This window comes from Podarcis tiliguerta (genome assembly GCF_965153285.1).
Source record: "Podarcis tiliguerta genome assembly, chromosome: 9".
NCBI lineage: Eukaryota > Metazoa > Chordata > Lepidosauria > Squamata > Lacertidae > Podarcis > Podarcis tiliguerta.
In genome coordinates this window covers 48,648,035-48,668,743 of record NC_139542.1, presented here as the reverse complement: position 1 = coordinate 48,668,743, position 20,709 = coordinate 48,648,035, and the positions used below count along the sequence as shown (strand labels likewise).

At 38.9% G+C, this 20,709-nt stretch overlaps 1 protein-coding gene across 18 annotated transcripts in view; it reads right to left on the bottom strand.

Moving 5' to 3' along the window:
- Positions 1 to 20,709, bottom strand: part of TENM3 (teneurin transmembrane protein 3) — a 1,235,569-nt gene that overhangs the window by 211,144 nt on the left and 1,003,716 nt on the right. For 4 of the 18 annotated variants that reach the window (XM_083456993.1, XM_083456995.1, XM_083456982.1 and 1 more), the window contains exon 1: positions 5,927 to 6,308. The exons of 6 other annotated variants lie outside the window; for them this stretch is intronic. The gene's annotated coding sequence lies outside the window, so the exon portion shown is untranslated. Of the gene's footprint in view, positions 1 to 5,926; positions 6,309 to 20,709 lie in introns of those variants that run through there. 8 more of the 18 variants (XM_083456979.1, XM_083456981.1, XM_083456985.1 and 5 more) reach the window with 3 other exon arrangements.

The window sequence follows — 20,709 nt, the reverse complement described above, 5'->3', positions numbered from 1 at the left end:
CAAATATGTATAACTTTAAGTTTTATTCAAATCAAGAAAACTTACATATAGTATCTAGAACAGCCTCAGTTCTTGTTGACTTGAACCAAGTCCAAGTAAGCTGTTTCATACACCAGCTACATCACCAGCTAAAACTGAAGCTGGTAACTTACTCTTCATATTAATATTTTTTTTTTAAATCTAGGGAAGAAGAGAAGAAGAGTTCAGATTTGATATCCCGCTTTATCACTACCCGAAGGAGTCTCAAAGCAGCTTCTCCTTTCCTTTCTTCCCCCACAACAAACACTCTGTGAGGTGAGTGGGGCTGAGAGACTTCAGAGAAGTGTGACTAGCCCAAGGTCACCCAGCAGCTGCATGTGGAGGAGCAGGGACGCGAACCCAGTTCACCAGATTACGAGTCCACCGCTTTTAACCACTACACCACACTGGCTCTCTGGGAAGTAGAATAGCAGCTGGTCCTTTGCACAGAAAATAACCATTATCTTTAAAAGATCCTTAAGAGAAGATATAGGCTGGTCAGCTAGCCGGGTCACTTTAATATTTAATGAAGTGTATTTCCATATCTGTCAAACAATAGGCTAAACCTTTAAGTACTAAAATCTACCATCATCAGTAAAATGTCCGTCTAAATTTTGAAAAACTGACTGATGAGTTATGATCAGCTTTCAAACAGAAAGAAATCAGCTTTCAAAACAGAAAGAGAAGATGATGATAAAACTATATGATGAAATCTGTTGCAGTGGTAAACCAAGCGGGGGGAGGGGGCTGTCATTAAAAAAAAGGCCAAATGTTTTTTTCCACCTCTATCAAGGTCACTTTACTGATGATATGCTCAATAATATGATAATGCATTTAACCACTTTCCTTGCATCTGACTTCGACCTTATCGCAAATCCAAATGGCCTTGTTTAACTACCCTGGCCTTTCAGCATTTCCCTGAACAAAGATAATTAAGGAGATGTACTGCCCCCTACTATCACAGGAACTGAAAGACAAATAAACTTTTAAGAGCACGGTCAGGTGTCTTTTGCAGTAATGTATAACATTTAAGCAGAGGGCAACATTAATGAAATAATGGTTAAATAATTATAAAAGGTTAACTATCTTAACTGTGTTACATAAGGCAATTTTGTTTTAGTTAAAAAGAAAGAGTGTTAAAAGTCTTCCAGACTACATTTTACAGCTCCCTGGGCAACATTCCCCTCCTCTTAAAATCAGTTTATGACTGAAAGAGGTGTTCTGCAAAAAATTAGCACAAACAATTTGGACATGGCTACTTTCAATAAAAAGTTCATTTTAAAACTGAATTTTGCAGGACAGATACATTTATTTCTTTTGTCTAAAATAAAAATGTACCCATTTGCAAAAGGCTTTATAACACTTGCTTCTCACTTTCTTAGTAAATCTTTTTCTTTCAACATACAAAAAACAAACCCTGTTAGTCAGGGTTCTTAAAAAATTATAGTACAAACCAGTGTGCCACATGACTAATTTCATACACCCAGCAGGGGTTGCAGCTTAATAATTTTCAATCAAATTTTAACTAGCTTGAATTATTAAATGAATGTCCGCAAAGTCTGATAGAAAAAGAACCCAAGAACTACTAAATAAAGAGGTGAAATCAATGCAATGAAAAAGGAGACATTAAAATCAGCAATATAAAAAAAATAAAGTTCACTTCCTTTTTCACTTTTTGCAGCAGCATAACCAACATGGTCACTGAGCTAACATTTAAGTTAGAATGTGTTAATAAACCTGTGGGTTTCTTCTAATATCTAGCCAACCTGCCTTCCTTTCACAAATGATTGCCTCCTACCCAAATATTTTTGAACTTCAGAAAATGTTTAAAAAGCATTGTGCATAGCCGGGGGGCGGGGGCGGAAAGCTGCTCTTTAAAGAAAAAAGTAGTACCAAAAACTGTGTGTGGAGGTGTGTGAGAAAAGATCTAGATCTGTCTGTAATTACTTACACCTGTTTCTCCAGGATTAAGGGTACAAACCTATACATACTTACCTGAGAGTAAGCCTAACCAAACTTAGTGGAACTTACTTCTGCATAGACGTGTATAGGATTGCACTGGAAAATGTTTTTTTTTTTATGGTTACCCCGTACATTTAAAATAAAATAATTAAAATTGGTAGAAAGCCATGTCATTTATCGTTATAAAACTTATAAAGTGAAACTGCTGTCCATTCACAAAGTACTGTGGAGATCTGTAGTACCACTTTTAAAAACAAGTATATATTATTGACACACCAATCTTGTCCTACTGAAATCACACGAATCAACTACTATCATCCTTATTCTAAATATATTTCACTCAGTAATAAACACCACTAAAGTAAGTGCACATCTGTGTTGTGCAAAAATAAGAATCCCTAAATACTTTTCTATGTTTATGATCCAAATTTGAAGCTCCACCTATTTCACGTGACTTTATAATGGTGTTCCCACCTTGCTTTTTGGGGATATTGTCTAAAGGCTTGGGTGTGGGTAGTTGTTGCATAATGACTCTGGAGAATAAAAATTACAATCCAGTCTGATACCCTTCATTGGCAACACTTTTGCATATGCAAGTTTTCAAGTTACACAGTTCAAAATGGAGAGCAGCTTCTGCAAGAACCTTAAATAAAAGAAACACAGGAGTTAATACTGCTCACTGTGAACTTATGCCTGTTCTGCCATATTGCACTTACAACTCTAAACAGAATGCATCTGACCATTTTGATGCACAGATCTTTCTACAAAAAAAGAGAAAATATGCACTGTTAATTCATGCACTTAGTAAGTAATGAAAATCTGAAAGGTTAATTAAATTTGCTTTAAATATTGTGAATATTTATAATCCAACTATTGAATAGGTTCGATTCAGTTTCCTATTTTCAGAAAAAGGAGGCTCATTAGGACGCAGGCCTAAAAAAAGGTTGGGAAACAAACATAATCAAAATTTCCCATCAACAGGCCTTTAAACTAAAGCTGTAGTGCAATTCATTTGCAATTTGTACATATTTCTCTGTATAGAAATATTTAAATGGAGCCCTTAATAAAAGAATAATGGGCTTGTATGTTGCTGCAAAAACAAGATGCAAATCTCCAGTTACTCCTTCTAGTCCTGTTCTTGAGCTGCTCTTATTCATTTCAATGGGGCTCAAACAGGTCTCAAAAAGACTTTACAGTGGGTTGTGCTCATAAAAAACTGTTATACAGTGAAAAGGAAAACAAAGTTCCAAAGTTCCCATTCAGAGGAAACGAATTCAGGCTATCGTATTCTGTATATACACGGCATCCGCATTTATTTCTAGAAAGGTTGGTTAAATTTGCTAGTCACCATTGTTTAGTTCAAAGAATGGGCTGAAAAGGAAAAGGAAAAGTTATAAACAAAATGTGAAGTTCTGTATTCTGATCCTTTAATTGCTGATCATAGCTGAAAAGGGGTCTTTTTTCAGCTAATTGTATAAGTCTTGTTAAATCTTTTGAAATGCACTTCAGCAAATGCAAAAATACAGCTCTGAATAGGTTCTTTAATTTGGGTCATTTTACATTACTTGCAGTAGTGATGGGTGCTTAGCAACCCTTCTCTTGTGAATCTTCTAAAGAACTGAATACCTGGCATAAAGCATGTAATCTGTCATACACCATTAATTATCAGGATCACTGTATTTAGACAGCTACTATCACTTCAGAAGAGAAATTCTTTCCACTTTAAACTGAAATTACTTTAAATTTCTGTGTCCAAATCTGAACTGGGAAAGAAAACAAAACAAAAACTTTTAGTGTTAATAATAACGAACAACTAATTAAGTAAAAGATCTGCATAGGCTTCCCTCCTCAAAATTGTAGAAATTTGTAATGTGAATTGCTAATTTATGAAATTATCTGAAAAAGGAAACTGCACTATGTAACAATTAGCCCAATCATCTTTCTGAAACGAGCCAAGTAATTATTTTAAAAAGTATAATAGCTTTACTTAAAATATTATAAACATAAAAAATGTGGAATTAACATATATACATCTGAGTGTTTTTCTTATAGTTTTCAATAGTTTTGCAAAGTGATTTCAAAAATCTACAAAAATTGAACAAGACAGGCCACCCCATGGTTTTTAGGAGCAATTACATTATCATTAATACAAATATGCACATTTACTGACTCACCTTAATGGCAGTCTGTAAAAAGATCAAAAGGTAACACTGACTCATTCCATCAGGCAATCAATACAAATGATATGCTGTGCATGCTGTACAAGCTATATACAGATATGTATGCAGTGCTGGATGTTCCAATCCTTGGGAACTTTTCTCACATAATTTCAGTCAATTTATTTTGCTGTTTAAAGGGCCTACAAGGGTAAGGCAGGTCCTACTATTTATCTCCCTTGTCTTCTACTTCCTCACCAGGTCAGTAGCAGATCCGTCTTTGCCTGAAGGTCCACAATGTCTATTTCCCACCCAACTATTCCTGAATTGACTAAAAGCATTCTTGAAAGAATTTTTTTGAAGATAGCCAGAAAACGGAAACAAAGTTAACAAAGAGCAGCTGTCCAGGTTTGTTTGGTGAGGTAGACCACTATCCCTTCAAAGTTCCTCAAGATCCAGTCCGCATCTCAATTTTGAAATCAGCTTGAAGTATTAGCTAAAGGTTGAAGAAATGTATTAACTGCCACCACTGTATGCTTATGTAAAAACAGAATGTGCATGAAATATGGAATGTGCATGTAAAAAACAGAATTCATAAAAAACATTCTGTATTTTAACATGTTATATATAGTGAAGCTAAACCCAAGAATTGTCCAAAATAAGTGGAATTCTAATAAACATTTCCCTTAAAGTATTTCCAATAGCTCTTAACTACCACATTAGACAATAAGCAAACAGTGGTCTCTGGATGCTTCACTCAAACATTTAAAGTTGGAGAACAAAAGGTTTATTTTTGAAAATGAAAACCTTGGCTTGTAGAACTCCAGACATGAATCTGCTTTCAATTACTGAAAGTATTTCCACTTCAGTGGAAAGGGATCAAATCTTCAACTACACCATCTTTAGGCAATGAATTTGATTATATTAAGCTCTAAGAACACAGAATGACTTTGTAACACAGTCATATATTCTGTGTATATCATGTATTAGTTATATGAAAGAAAAGGAGCTAGAATTATAAATAAAAAGCACTGGAATGTGCAACTGTTTACAGCAACTCTGATATGCCTTATTTTTTCCAGATACCGTAATAAATGTCAAAGAGTAATCCTGAGTTTACAGGAAACATTTAACAATTATTTCTAAATCAATCCAGCCTGCTTTCATGCTGTTTTAAGCTACACTACATTTGCAGTTATAAAGTTAGCTCTGTCGTTATGGACTTTGTTTTTCAAGAAAAGCCAGCCTGCTAACCAATGCCATACATGAGGTCTGCTATTCTCACAAGCGGGTGATTCCATAATTAGAAATATTTTATACCCTGCCCTTTCAGAATGCCACGGTAGATTTGCACTAATCAAGTCCAAAAGCCTGGAGGAGTCCTGCGTAAAATCTGAGCTACATCAAAAGGCAAGGATGGCGAAACGTGGTACTCCTAAAGCTCGAAAAGGAATTACTGTGACTTTCAATCTAGGCAGACGGAACCCCATCCTCGCCCAGGAATGAAATTTAAAGTGCTGTTAAGGACAATAGGCTCGCTCGCAAGAGAACAGCTACTTGCAACTGCATCTGGCAGGCAGAGCGATCTGCAAAGTTCAGCCTGTGCCTTCGCCAGCTCAAGCCCTTGAGGGGTTAAAAAAAGCCACCTCGTTTCAAACGCCAGCATAGCCTCTCCGCACCGATTCAAAGAGAAGCGGAGCCTCCTCCCTCCCATTGCAACGCCGGAGCAAGCGATGTACAGAAAAGCAGCAGCAGCAGCAGCGGAGCGAGGAAAACCCCGCTACATTTACCTAGAGCAGCGCTGGCGGTTCTGCCTGAAATCTTTCTAAGTGGCTCCACTCGAGGTGAGAAATCGCACTTTATCCCGCCTCGGCTTGTAAGGTCAACAGGGTCGCTTCGCAGTCACCCACCTTCCCGTGGCGGCGATTCCGCTGTCTGGGCGCGACGAGCCGAGCGCAGCGCTTCCAAGTTGAACCAGTCTAGAATGTATCATGTTACCGAGCCTGGCTTTCTCTTCAGGCACCGAGCAGCAATCAGACATGATAGGCTGAGGCTCCTCTGTTTACACCCAGGCGGGGGGAGGAGGGCGGGCGAGGCGTCCCTTAACCCTTGCGAGGCCGCGGCTCGCCACAGCCTCCCCGCTTCCTCGGGCGATTCTTAAATCACTTCTGATGGCCACAAATGTCTCGCGCTCTGTCGCTGTTCCCGGCACGTACCACGCCAGAGTGCCTCCCCCCCCCCTTGATCGTATTGCACACACAAACACACACACAAACACACAAGCCAGCCTAGGCTGCCAAGCTGACGAGCAGCATCAAAACAGCAGCTTTTCCAAAGACAGCACATTAAGCCTTAAAGATTTGGAAAGGAGTTATTATATCTTATTTATGGCAGTTCAAAAAAAAGAGAGAGCATAAAATGTGGCTGATCATGACGGGCGCTTAAAAAATAAAAAATCCCCGAGTCTGCGTTATACATCTAGATGGAAAGATTTACTTCCTTCCGAGCGCTTCAATTCCTGGACTGTCGGGAAAGAATCTTTATCCTGACAAGACTGAAATTGTAGCAGCCCGTGCTGCTCTCCACATTTGCGTGCCTCGTAGAAGTCCCTGAAACCGGGGATAGGAAGGAACATGCCACACGACTGTCAGTTCTTAAAACGATGCCTCTCGGGTGCAGCTTTCCAGTCGAGATGGAGACAGCCATAACGAGATGTGATTAATACAAACATGTTGCGAGCATCTATGGTCCTGCAGCATTTTCACACATCCAGCAGCGATCAAGGACTTCCAGGTTTTGCATTGTAAAGGAATGCAGAATGCGCGAGAGAAAGGATGGGATCCACTTGCCTTTTCCATGTGTGCTTAATTCTCATTAGCATTAATGACACACACACATCTATCCAGAAGATGACGGAATATTTGGGCCAGAATGCAGGGAGGTAATGATCCAGAGACCTCACACTAGCCATTTTTCTTGGGCAAGCAGTTTGCACAAGTCTCTCCTTTGAAGAAATTCAAACTACCTCCACTGAATTTGTTCCGTGTAAATGAAGACAAGGTTTTTTGTTTGTTTGTTTTTACGCATGGTGCACGGTTTGTTGAAGAGTTACATCACTTTTCTCCCCTTTCCACAGTTATTTCTAAATTCTATACTCTGCACCATAAACACTCATCTGCTTTGCTCACAAGCAAAAGTACAAAACTGCACCACAATACTGCAGTACAGTATCTAAAAAGTCCAGTAAAAATAGAAGCGTACAACTGCTTTAAAGGGCTTTGCAGTTTTAAAAATGCACAATGCTCTGGCCCACAGTCCTAGAAACCACAACACACCATTTCCAGATGCATTTTTTAATCTGTTTATATGTGTCCTTGTTTTGTTTGAAAAGGTCTATCAAATGTACTATTTCAGCACAGCTACGGTATTTCCTGCACTACCTGGATGAAACCCACTTTATGAATATTCATCAAATCTACATCACTACATGAACATAGGAAGTATAAGAACCTGACTAGCATTCTCCAGTGTTTGAGAAACAGATATTTACTAGTCCTATATGGAGATGCCAGGAACCTGGAGGCCTCTCCATGCCCCATACTTAGCTACAGCCCTTTTCCTTTACTGCATACCAGGTGCATACATAGCATTCAACCTGTGTCTCAAACCAGTCCCAACAGGGGTCTTAAGGAAGGGTGAGTAGCCTATACAGCTGAATCCTGCTTGGAGCACAGGAGAGTATGAGGACCTGCCTTTCTCTAGACTCTTTCTTCCACCAATGCAGCAAGCAGCTGCCATGTGGACATGCCTGCATAACTGGATTAAAGGACTGCAACAGAGACAATTGTAAACCCATGATATTTATCCTGGCTCTCCTCTTGCTCATGCAACAACAGCACCTCATCTCAGCTGCTATAACATTCTGCATGTTGGTCTTGCCTCTTGTCAATTCAGAACGTCTCCACTACATTCATCCCCCCACCCCTTAGTTCCTATGATCATGTCACAGTATCATCTTCAAGGTCCATTTTCAAACATCCATCTGCTTTCATAGTTTCCTATTCTATATTATTTATATATTATACAGTTAAGTTAAGCCTACTGGAAAGGTTCTGTTTTGGATCTGTATCCTGAAGAGAAACTAAATATGACCAAAATAATTCTCAAATATTTCAAAATATTACCTGACTAAATATATTGTTCATCAATATTCTATATGAAAGATGTAAAATAAATAAAGTCAGAGTCCACTTTAATAATAGTGAATCACATCTTTACTTTAAACTAATTAAAGCAAAACCAGTAATAAGAAACCCCAAAAGCTAGAAAAAATTCCAGTCATAATCACTTTGAAGTTATAATCTCTATACCCAGTTATTTCCAAATAATACAGAAGTATTAAGAAATTTATTATCCAATCAGAGTTATAAAATATAGACAGGCAAAATTAAAACGACCCAATTATTTTAATTTGGCTATCAAGTACCAGGGCAACATCACCTTCTCCCAAGGAAAGTATGACATTTTAATTTCAAATAATGAGGATCAAGCCAATTAGCATGTGTGTGTCTCCAAACTCCTTGTCATGCAAGTAAAATGCGGTGGTTGCTTTTGTTGTTTTAAAGCTTGTTGGTTGAAGATGAAATAGTAAAATAAATAGTAACACTGGAGATAGAATATCTAGAATATAAAACTAGTTTCTTTTTAAGACTGCATCATGGCTTTGATGATAAACTCCATTTTGTGTCAGTACGCTAGAGTGGGCAATATTTTTTCCATCTCATGAACATCTGTATTGCACTAAATAACAAGAAGCTTCCCTAATGTCACTAAGGGTCAGGGCAGATACCACTGGCTGCACTGCTCTGATCCTACACAGAAATGGGGCAGATACAAAGAACTAGAGAGGGAAAAAAGAAGTGGGGTCCTAAAAAGGGTTCTGAGAAGGAAGCAGGAGGCTGTCATGGGGTAGTAGTGGAAGAGGAGCAGAGTAAAATGATGAAAAAAGGAAAGGGGCAGAGAGAGAAATTTAAGAAGGGAAAAAAAGTTGGGAGAAGGAATAGGCAAAGTTGAGAGGTGCACTTTGCAGAGAGTTGTGGAGATGAGAAAGGAACTTCACATATTTATTTTAAATAACAGACCACATCCTTGACATTACATCTCTATATTAAATTTTATAATGAATCCACAAACTGCCCAGGAGAAATTGAAACTGCAACCACATATATAGTTTCTTTAGAGTATTTATGACCTGTCGTCATAGTAATGATTCCAAGGTGGGGTACAATAAAATTGCAATAAAAGCAAGCAATCATTTCAATTAATACTAGCAAGAAAGCAAGTAAAAATCAATGAACAGCATAACAACTAAGGAATGGTTGCACTTCTAATCTGAACAATTAATAATCCATGAACGGTTGACTAAACCAGCCATATATTAAGCTGGTACTGGAATATAAACAGGATCAGTGCCAGCCAGACATCTGACGGGATGGTTTTCCACATATAGGGCATCCCCATGGAAAAGGTCCTCTCCTGCATGATGTATAACTCTTGCTGGTAGGGTGCTGTTATTTAGCAGCCAGCTCACATTCAGTTTTTTGCTTATTGCTTATATGACCACAAGGTAAATTTTAATTTAGTAAGCTGGATGTTGAAAAAGAGTAGAAACAATTATTTGGGGTAAATAAAGATTTGCAAGTTGGGGTTGCTATGCATAGAAATTGAGAACCAATGTGATTAAATAACACTGCAATACAGCATTTGTTGACAAAGGATAGCTCAAGGCTTTCAGTGTCAGATTACCATTTTATGGGGGGGGGATTGGGGAATTGTTCCAAAAAGTTGTTTTATTAGGGATCCACAAATTTTGCTTTGGGTTACCAGGTAAGCGATAAATGGTGGTCACCATTGACTCCACCACATCCTTTGTGCATGGAAGATAATTTGGTGGAAAGAAGCACAAGCCTCTCTCATGTTATGCTGAGCTTTAGAAGTGGCAGGTCTCTCACACTACTTCTATCTGCTTCAAAGCTCAGGGGCATGGAGTAGTGAGGTGAATTTCTTTTTAATACTCTGGGTTCCTGAGGTAGCAAAATCACTTCTGCTTGCTCTAGAGTTCAGCTGTATAACATAAGAAACCTTTCTACCTCTCCCCCGAATAGGGAAATGGGAAGAAGAGTTTCTTGTGGCACTGAGGAGGGACCCTCTTCCTAGCAAACAGATCTGTGGAGCCATACATAAGGGACATGCCTATGCAGAAATACTTAGATTTTGCTGCATCTGTGACAGTTGCAGTCTCAAGTGAAAATTACATATTATCTTACGTTTTAGGGAGCCATATCATGTAGGAACAACATGATTAGATTTTACATTAGTAAATTTATTAATTGATATTTCTCATTTGGGGCGAATAACAAGTCAAATAAGTAGTTTAGTATCAAACTCCTACCTGACTGGTAAGAAAATTAGTCCATCACAATCAAGAGTCATTGTCATACCACCAATGCCACAAATTCAGTCCCAATACAGGTTTTGTAGCAGCTGGTTTGCTATAAACAATTCACTGCCTATCACATGAAGTCAGTAATCAAGATTTTCCAATTAACCAGACATGTCCAGAATTTAGGTGCTAAAGGGATGCAAAAGATTGCGGAACATTTCCCCCACTCCTGAATGGCTTGATACTGTTTGGAAAAACAGTGTGTTAAACAGAGGTATTAATATTTTCCAATTTCTACTGAAATTGTTATGCTTAACACATCATAGAAATGTATTTGTTGCTTTTATAATGTTATAGCTTATAATCCTTTTGTGATTAACCAAGACCCTGGGTCTCCTCTTTTCCTGTTGCTCCCAGCTTCCAGTTCCCAGCAGATAACAAAAATGCTCATTATTAGCTCCCAAGGGCCCCCAAAGACTTTTTTAATATTCTTCTAATTTGTATTATTAAATCTCATTTCATTTCTATTACTTAGTCCATAAGACTATCCATTTTAGACCACAAATATTCCTAGTTATTATCTGGATTGATTTGATGTTTCCTTATTCTGCAAATGGGTGATCACCCTCCTAACCAGCAACTTTAACTAGCATAATCCTATTTCTCATTCTAATCCGAAGCGAATAAAAACATGATATAAAACCAATTCTCTCTCTCTCTCTCTCTCTCTCTCTCACACACACACACACACACACACAGAGAGAGAGAGAGAGAGAGAGAGAGAGAGAGAGAGCGCGCGCAAACACTATGTCCCATCTTGTGGTTATTTTTTGCATCCCTTTCTGAAATGTTTTTTGCGATGACAAGGGTGTAAAAATGGTCAATCAGGCCAACTCCCTGCCCTGATCCGGTTGCATATAGCTGACTAATCACAACACAATGTGGATGGAAAAGTGTATTTGGACGCATTTTTCATTAAACATATAAGAGCACATGAAGCTGCCTTCTATTGAGTCTGAAAATTGGTCCATCTGCCTCAATATTTGTGTATACCATATACCAGTAGCTTTCCAGAGTTTCAAACGAAAGTCTTTTCCTGATCTACTTGGGAGATCCCACAGACTGAATCTAGGGCCTTTTGGACCCAAAGAATGCATTCTACCGCTAAGCCATGGCCTTTCCTCTAAAAGTTGTATTCCGGTGCTTGCTGAGCACAAATGAACCAGGCTTATAGACCATCTAGCCCACTGTTACCACATCCATCAGTCCTGCTCATCCTCTCTTTTCTAGGTCACTTATCTTTAGCTATCTTCTCTCCCTGTTCTTTAGCTTTTCTGTTGCTGAGACAGGGATCTTTTTGTGCTCAGTTGGGAAATATAGATGGTTGGAAGTGTAGGAGAAGGAACCTGCAGGCTCTTAAGAAGAGTTCTTACTGATCCTACAATATTTTTCTAAACTGAGATAGAATGAACAGTGAATCTATAAGAACTTAGTAGAAGCAGGGCTAAGTTCTGCTGAAGGGCTGGACAAGAAAACACCCAAATAATAATACCATATGGTGTCAGGAGTTGTCCTGTTTCTTCTGTGAGTTAACAGCAATCAGCATTGAAAGTCTGCAGAGCAGATCCTATTGACTGTGGCATAAAATGGACCAGTTTAAGCCAGCAGCTGAGCTGTGCTTAACAGGCATACTTGGTGAAAACTGGAGAAGTCAGGTATTTGAGAGACACCAAAGTTGATGAGGCAGCAGGACTAGACAGATAACTTTCAGGATGACCCAGTAGCCCTTGCAACAGTGTGCCATTGAGTTGGAGTTTACCTCAATGCAAGGGCCATTGGATTGTCCTGCTAATTATTGCACAGTAGATAATAACGACTCCTGTGGAGAAGCCACCACTCATACAGGATGTAAACAAGGAGCAAAGAATGCTTTGTGTTCATTTTGGTTTTTTTAGGGTGGAGTTTCTGATGGGGAATTTGTGCAGTTGGGAAATCTGGTTTTGAAAAACCCTGTGCTGAGGCCTCGTTCCAGATGAATTTCCAAGCGCAACCTCCCAGTACTAGTAAAAGACCAGTTGCATTCCATAAATTACATTCACTCAGTGGTTCTTTTGTCCATGGCTATGATCCAGTGAGCCCTTTAGGTGCAGCTAAAGGCTTAAATACAGACAGTGGGGCAGTTATCTTATTTTCCCTGAAAAACAGCCTAGTTCCCCACTGAGTTTGGAAATTTCAAAAGCACTTTGTGATACTGAGATCTGAAAGTGGGGAAGGAATTTTCTTCTACGGAATGATTCACCAATTATCCACAGTGTTCCAAGTGAAAAGTCAGTGGAATGAAGCAGTACAGGAAAGGATTCCACTGAAGCAAACACTGCATGTATGGAGCCTAGTCTGCCGTGCTTCCAAATTGGAGCAGATGGAGGGAAATAGTTAGGGACTGACCTTTCAGCTTGGCTTGTTTCGGAATAGTTCAGCTTCGTTATTACCCATTCTGAGAGCAAAAGAAGAGGTGAATCTCTGATTCAGTGCCCCCAAGCTCCTCAAAGACTCTGTGCTGAAGAATAACCTATGGGCTTTATTGAACCCTTTTCTTGGCAGTATCTGTTTGAAATGCCTAGCTTTTTAGTGTGAATTTTCTTCTTAGACATCTCTGATACAAAATATACACAATACCAAAGGATGCCAAGAGTCAACTTCAAATAGGAATTACCTAGCTTGGATCTATATGTGACTGATATACTGACAGTGACTTCCTTGGTGTTTCTAGCCAGTCATTAATAAGGCAACAGGGTGGTCCTGCCATAGAAGTGAGAAGTAGTGGTGGCAACTTCAAGGTTCTGGTGAGACCTGGCCAGAGCCCTGTGAGCTCTTGCAAGCTCTTGCAGGGCTCTAGGAGTTCTCATTGGAACCTAGGAGCCACTGCCCCACACCCCTGGTAAGCAGGGCTTTGATGGGGGCAGGCACAGGGTGGCACTTTCTCATTTTGTCATGCCTCCCCGTCTGCTAGACCAGCATTTCCTAAAAGGATTAACCAGAGCACTTCATGCTTAATAAAATACAGCTAAGTTAACTAAATTTAAAAAAGGGATATGAGAGTCTGTCTTGTGGTGGAGCCTATCTCCAGAATATACAAATTATAATTCACTGTGGAAGCAGACACCTACTGCCTGTGTATTCAGAGTACCAGGGAGATGGGCAGGCGACAGTTCTGACCATCAGTGAACTTCAGTCATACCCTGGAGAGATGTTTGCCTCCCCACATATTTATTTAATGTATTTATACAACACTTAATTACTGTAGGATCTAAGAAGCATACATAAGATTGTAAAATGAATCACAATAATTCACAAAACTTTATTAAATGCGTGCTGAAGTAGTAAGGTCCTTGTCAGGTACCTGAAATTCAACAGGAAATGGGCCTGTCTAATCTCAACTAAACGGGTATTCCACAAAATCCATTCAGCCTCACTGCTCCTAGCTGGGAGTTTTGATTACACTCTCAGTGCTCCAAAGTATGATCCAGACACTCCAGCAAATTAGAATGCATAGATCCCTAAGAATTCTCTCTTGGTGTGAAATTCTGGTGATTTAGACTCTTTCGATTTACCAAAAGTTTATCCTCACTAGTGCACTATCTGGAATATGCCTGCTAACTCTAATGATGAATACAACCAACAATGACGGTAGAATCCAAACTCCCATCTGGGAGCAGCAAGGCTGAATGGAACAGCAAAGCTACTGCTGCTATTGCCAGCCAGAGAGAAAGGTGGGTGGGCAGTATTTGTGCTGATACTGTTTGTGCTAGCTCCAGGCTAGTTTAGGATCCGATGGATGCTTGGCTGGCTCATCTCTATGCCCCTCCCTGCTCCATACATGCCACGTTTCAAGTGTCTTACATACTGCCAATGAGTATACTGTCAGGAGTAGCTTCTGCCTGCTTGCAGTTTCAGCAGGTGCAAGCAGGGCCCTTCACTGGCAATGGGACATCTCCACCCCATCAAAACATCTTTTCAGATTACAAAATTCTACAAATCCTGCTCCCAGAAACGCAAACAAACATGAAGGGAAAAGAATCATCAGACAATAACCTAGGGCACTTGGTCCACCTGAGTAATTTGCCTAACAATTATGTTAAGAAACCAGCATAGCACTTCAGCAAAGTAAAAGGCTACATAGTGATGAAAGAAAAGAATTAGGCTTTGATAGAAAGAGAGACCAAAGAAGATGCAGTTCAGAAGGTAGAGCAGTGTTTCACTGAAGCTGTAATATTCCATAAACAATGTCTAAAAGGATTGTTTTCTGAAAAATAAAACCAATTGTCACTGAAGAACTGCACAAGAGTTAAGCTGTTACAAGTTCACCAAAAGAAAGCTTTTAGATAGCAAAGATGGAGGACGCAGAAGATGAAAAGAAAAAAAAAACACTTAAGACAGAGAAGGTGGGTAAGGGAAATACTAAAAAGCAATGAAAATAGTGAAATTAATTGTTTTCAGCTGTCAGTGCAGGAACAGAAGGAAGAAGCTGCTCCACTGCAGAAGAAATGAAAGATGAAGGTGGGTGTTGTTTTGTTTTGTTTTGTTTTGTTTTGAAAATGGAAGGTATCATCATGCAGGATGAAGGTAAAGGGACCCCTGACCATTAGGTCCAGTTGTGACCGACTCTGGGGTTGCTGTGCTCATCTCGCTTTACTGGCCGAGGGAGCCGGTGTACAGCTTCCAGGTCATGTGGCCAGCATGACTAAGCCGCTTCTGGAGAACCAGAGCAGCACACGGAAACGCCATTTACCTTCCCACTGGAGCGGTACCTATTTATCTACTTGCACTTTGACATGCTTTCAAACTGCTAGGTTGGCAGGAGCAGGGACCAAGCAACAGGAGCTCACCCCATCGCGAGGATTCAAACTGCGAACCTTCTGATTGGCAAGTCCTAGGCTCTGTGGTTTAACCCACAGCGCCACCCGCAGATTACAAATTTAGCGATGTGGGGCGCAGTAATATTTTCTTTTCTTTTTTTAATTTTTTGAAACCGGATACTTTTTAATAAAATGACAGAACTGGGTTTTTAGTTTATTTTTTTAAATGTGAGAGCCATGTTTCCTACTCCTTAAAAATAAAACAAAATTGAGAGGACACACCTCTGTCTTCTATGTGAATGACTGTCTAGCCTTCAAACTCTATGATTCCAAGTTAAGTTTAAAGATAGAGAATCTAGGAATAGTGAGCAGGGTTGTTACTGCTCATCAACAATTTGGATCCAGACAGCACAATGAGCAGGAATGCAGGACTTTACATCTATGGTTGTATTGCTATTATATTATTAGTTCAAAATTTGTGCCTGTGTATACACACACACACACACACACACACACACAAAAACAGATATGTACACTTCTTTGGTGATGCATTTTTTCTTTTTAAAGGATGTATATGCGACCACCCAAGCCAAAATGCCTTCTCCTACCCAAAGAAGCAGGAATTCTACTCTGGTTACTGTAATATTCATAGACACATGCTGCTCCCATATAATTTTGTTACATTTATAATATGTTAATGACAATGTGACTAATGTCTCAGATTTTAATGACATTATTCAAATAATAATAATAATACTAACTTTTTATTTATACCCCACCCTCCCCAGCCAAGACTGGGCTCAGGGCGGCTAACAACCAATAATAAAAACAAGTTGATTAAAAAACAATTTAAAAAAAGATTAAAATACAACATTAAAACATTAGGATGCAGCCTCTTCACATGAGGTTGATCTGTCTGAATCACAACCACCCCCATCCCCCAAAACATATTATGTATGATACAAAGAAACTCACTCAGTTCATATCCCAAAACTAAAACCTGAACAGTTATGTTTTTCATGATCTGAAAACAGTTTTAATCAGTTAATTGCCCCTAGGCTTTGAGCACATGTGAAGATAGCATCAGTTAATCAGTGGACTTCAGAGAAAAAGGGCACACAGGCATCAGATGTTTAATAAAAGAGACAGTTATTGTACAAATGAAGCATACATACTTTTGTTATCATATTGGAACATGAAACAGGACTGCTGGTTAAGTGCTTAAGGACAAATTATTTTCTTGAGTCCATACTTTAGGGTCTTAGATCAACACACACTTTCAACTAGGAAGATTCAAATTGTGTGATGCCACCTTGCTTTTAAAATGAGAATTAAGAATCTAAAACTTGAAGTAATTGTGATAATTCCTTAAAAGTTTCAAGATTAGCATAGTATTTTGCAAAAAAAAATGCATTTATTTCAATATTGAATGAGTAGCTTGTAGAACTAAGAGCCAAAATGCATAAAATTTCAAGAGAAACATTCTTGAACAGGAGAATGCCCAGGACCTGCCATATGAGAGTTGCAGGAATGTAGAGAGCTACAGGAGACATCGGCCTTGCAGCTGCCTGAAAGACCAAAACAAACAAGGAAAGCTGGTTTGCTGATGGACTTTATGATTGGGATAGACAGGAGGCGAGGGCAGAAGACAATTTAGTTCAAGAAGACAACTGCAAGACAAGAAGTTTCTAAGCCTCTGATGACTGATGCTGGAAAGAATTGGAAAAAGCAGAAAAAGAAGGACTAGTATCAAGATGGAATCCTTGGAGAGAAATTTATTAAACTAGACTGGGGAAGGACAATCTTGGAGAATAAAAATTTAAGAATTACCATACTTCTGGACATTTTGAGTGGAAAAAGGTGAATTTGTGATGCCAGGGAAGAATTATGCCTGGTAGATTGATAAGCATCTATATAATATACAGCTCTGTGTTATCCTGTGGTGAATGCTTTGAATATTTTGAATGATTGTTATTATATATACTATAATTGACAAATAGAGAATCGGAAGCCCCTCTTTTTTTCTTTTTAGGCTATCTGCTTTTGTTTTTAGCTCTTAGAATTGGATTGATGAAAATATACATAGGAAGGTGACAGATCGAAGATGAGGGGCTCTGTGTGAGAGGCAGGGTAGAAAGGCTCTCCAAGGGTGGGAGACAGGGGAAGAAAGATATGCTCCCAGGTAACAGGTGGAAAGGTCTACTTTCTGTGCATGGAAAAAAGGATTTGATATAATTGCGAAAGAGCTTTTGCATTCATTTTTTCTTTTCTCATCTTTTCCTGCTTCTTTATGTCTTTATTTTTCTTTTTGTCTTCTTTTATTCTTTTTATTTAGATTAATTTGGTTTTTCTTCTATGCTATGTTGAAAACTTTCAATAAAAATATTTTTTAAAAAATAAAATAAATTACAGCAGTAGTCCATATGCATTTTCTGACTTCTACATATAGTAATAATAATAATAAAATTTTATTTATACCCCACCCTCCCCAGCCATGACCGGGCTCAGGGCAGTATGGGGGCGGGAACCTTTTACAATTCTTCCACTGGAATCCCATCAGTCCACTTGCTCTCTCTTTCATAACCTGCCATTTTCTCACATTTTCGTCTGCTAGCAGCTGCTGCACATTGGCTTTTATCTGGCAGGGAACCAGTTGCCTACACAGCTACAGCCAGCAGTGCTTCCATACTGTCTAATCTCCATAATACAACAGCCTCCAAGTGACCTGGAGGCTTGGACTTAAGTTTTTGGCTCTTATTCCTATAGTGCCAGTACCTTCTGTTTAAGTAGCATATTTTTTAATTAGAAATTGATGCTTATGTAGCAACAAGGGATTTATCTGAAAATGGAAAATGAAATAAAAAATAGAAGAGGCAGCCTAACATGTCTGCACAGAACTGCAAGAAATCCCACCCACAGTAAGGTATTTGCAGACATCCTGAAATAATAATATATGGTTTTGTATAGTGGTCTGGCACAGAAAATTGGCTTTCCTGAAGAAACAACATTATACTTAACCAACAAGAATTGGTAAAGACCACCAACAAAGCAGCCCTATCTGTAAAAGTGTACAAGTTCTCAGAGAAAGGAAAAATCCACTCTGTTCTCTCTAATGCAGTAGGTATTTCAAACATCTCTTGCTATTAGAAATGCTTGAATAGACTTTGTATGTTGATGTGCTTTTCAAAACTAGTATACAATAGTCATTTCCATTTAATTTCCATGTAAAACCTTGATATTTATAGGGTTGCCATATAGGTGTTTGTTTGTTTTGGGGCTTTCTTTTGATTTTTAAAAAGATTTTAAAAATAAAGATAGCCCGACTTGCCATACGTCTGGGTCTTCCCAGACATTTTATCAATTCAGCAAAAATCCGCCCGGATTTTTCTGAGTGATTCCTAGATGTGTCCGGAAAAACCCAGACGTCTGGCAGCCCTACCGTATTTTGAAGACCAAAAAAGAGGACACATTTGCCAACTTCTACTTTTAACTATGGATCGCTATGACGACCCTACCCATGAAAAAGAGGGTGTGTCCTGGAAAAAGAGGACATATGGCCACCCTAACATTGGAGTTATTTGCACTAAACATTATAGAAGCAAAGGTCTGGATCTGTGAGTTCAGCTGCTGCTGCTCTTTAAAGCTATGTATTTGTCTGCCTAGTATGCAGAAGAAAGTTGGAAAATGATTCAATAATTTTGGTCGTAAGTTTGCAGTTCTTTGAACAGTGCACACTTACTTTCTGTCCTGCCTCTATAGAGCTTTGTGATCACTCCAGCAACCTACCAGTTTCAATTTTTCCTGCACTCTCTTCTAATTTAAGAAGCCTATTTGTTAAGGCCAAAAACAGATTTCTAGATTCCCTATTTCACACCATTCTGAAATGCTTTAACTTTTATCCCCATTGAAATGCAACACACTCACCTGTCTTCTAATATAACTACTATCTCACCATTTCTCTCAACTCTTCTGCCTGCCATGCTTCAAAAACTCCAAAGCAATTTATTCACTTCCTACTCAATGTCCTAAAAGCCTCCATCATTTATGGGCCATCTCCTGCTTCCCTCTTGTCTGCCTGCTCCACGATGAACCACAAATACACCTTCCTGGCACCGTTCCCTCCAAATCCCTTTGCGCCTGCAACCTTAGAAACACTTTGATGCCTTTCACTTCCAGAGGCCTCAAAAGTATTTGGAGCCCTAGTTATGTCACATGACAGCCGCCTCTTAAAATCCTAAAATGCTTGATGACCTATCAATTTCAATGATAAATTCAGTTGCCACAATGTGATCACCCATTTCTGTCCGCCTTTGTCACGATTTCAATTTTACAATTTTAATATGGTAAAAAAGTAAAAAATATATAAATAAATGCTCTTGGTTTGTATTTATAAAGAGAGAGAGGAAGAGAGAACTGTAACATGAATTGCTGTGAAATGTGTAATTTATTTCCACTTCTAGGGAAAAGAGTTTTGTAACTCAAGGAAATGTATTCCATATTTCACAGCTACTACTTCTTGCACAACCAGAACCATCTACATTAAACTAACATTCAATGGGTATGTTTTCAGCCTAGTGATAGATGTGTTTTTAGGCAGGCTGTTAGGCACAAGCCTGAGTGCTATAATGCACCTACCAGTGCATTTACAACATACCTTGAAGTGTTTTATTGCATATTAATGCACATAGAGACCTGCTCCTTCAGGCTAGTTTTATACTATATTTTCAAGTAGGAGACTTTCCTCTTTAGCACTAGCCGCCAAGGCAACTAACAGAAAGCAATGTCACAATGGAACCAGAGGATTGGAAATGCAATGCATTTAAGCTTGCCTAGGATAATAGCCACCGACATCGGGCAGGTTACACTGCTGGCTATAATTGAATTACTCCTGTGAATAGCTCACCTATGTTTGCCTTAATTCAGAAGAGTGTACCATGAAAAAATAAGTTTGAGGGATTTGGTGCGGCAGCTTCTGACAGGGTGTCAAAATAATTCTGGTGTACTGTGTGTCTGCTCCTCTAAACTTTATGTGAGTACTTTGTGGGAATGGGTATGGCCATGATCAGCTCCCACTGAGATTACATTGGACTTGCAGCTATTAATCTTATTTTGGGAATATAAGCAAAGTAGCCATTTCCCAAAATAACCCGACTAGAAGTAACATGGCCAAATCAAAGAAAGGAGGGAGCAGGAAGATGACTAAAATATTGCTTCCTTCTCTAAATCTCACTAATAGCATACAGAAATGCAATATAATGCAACACCTTTTAATCAT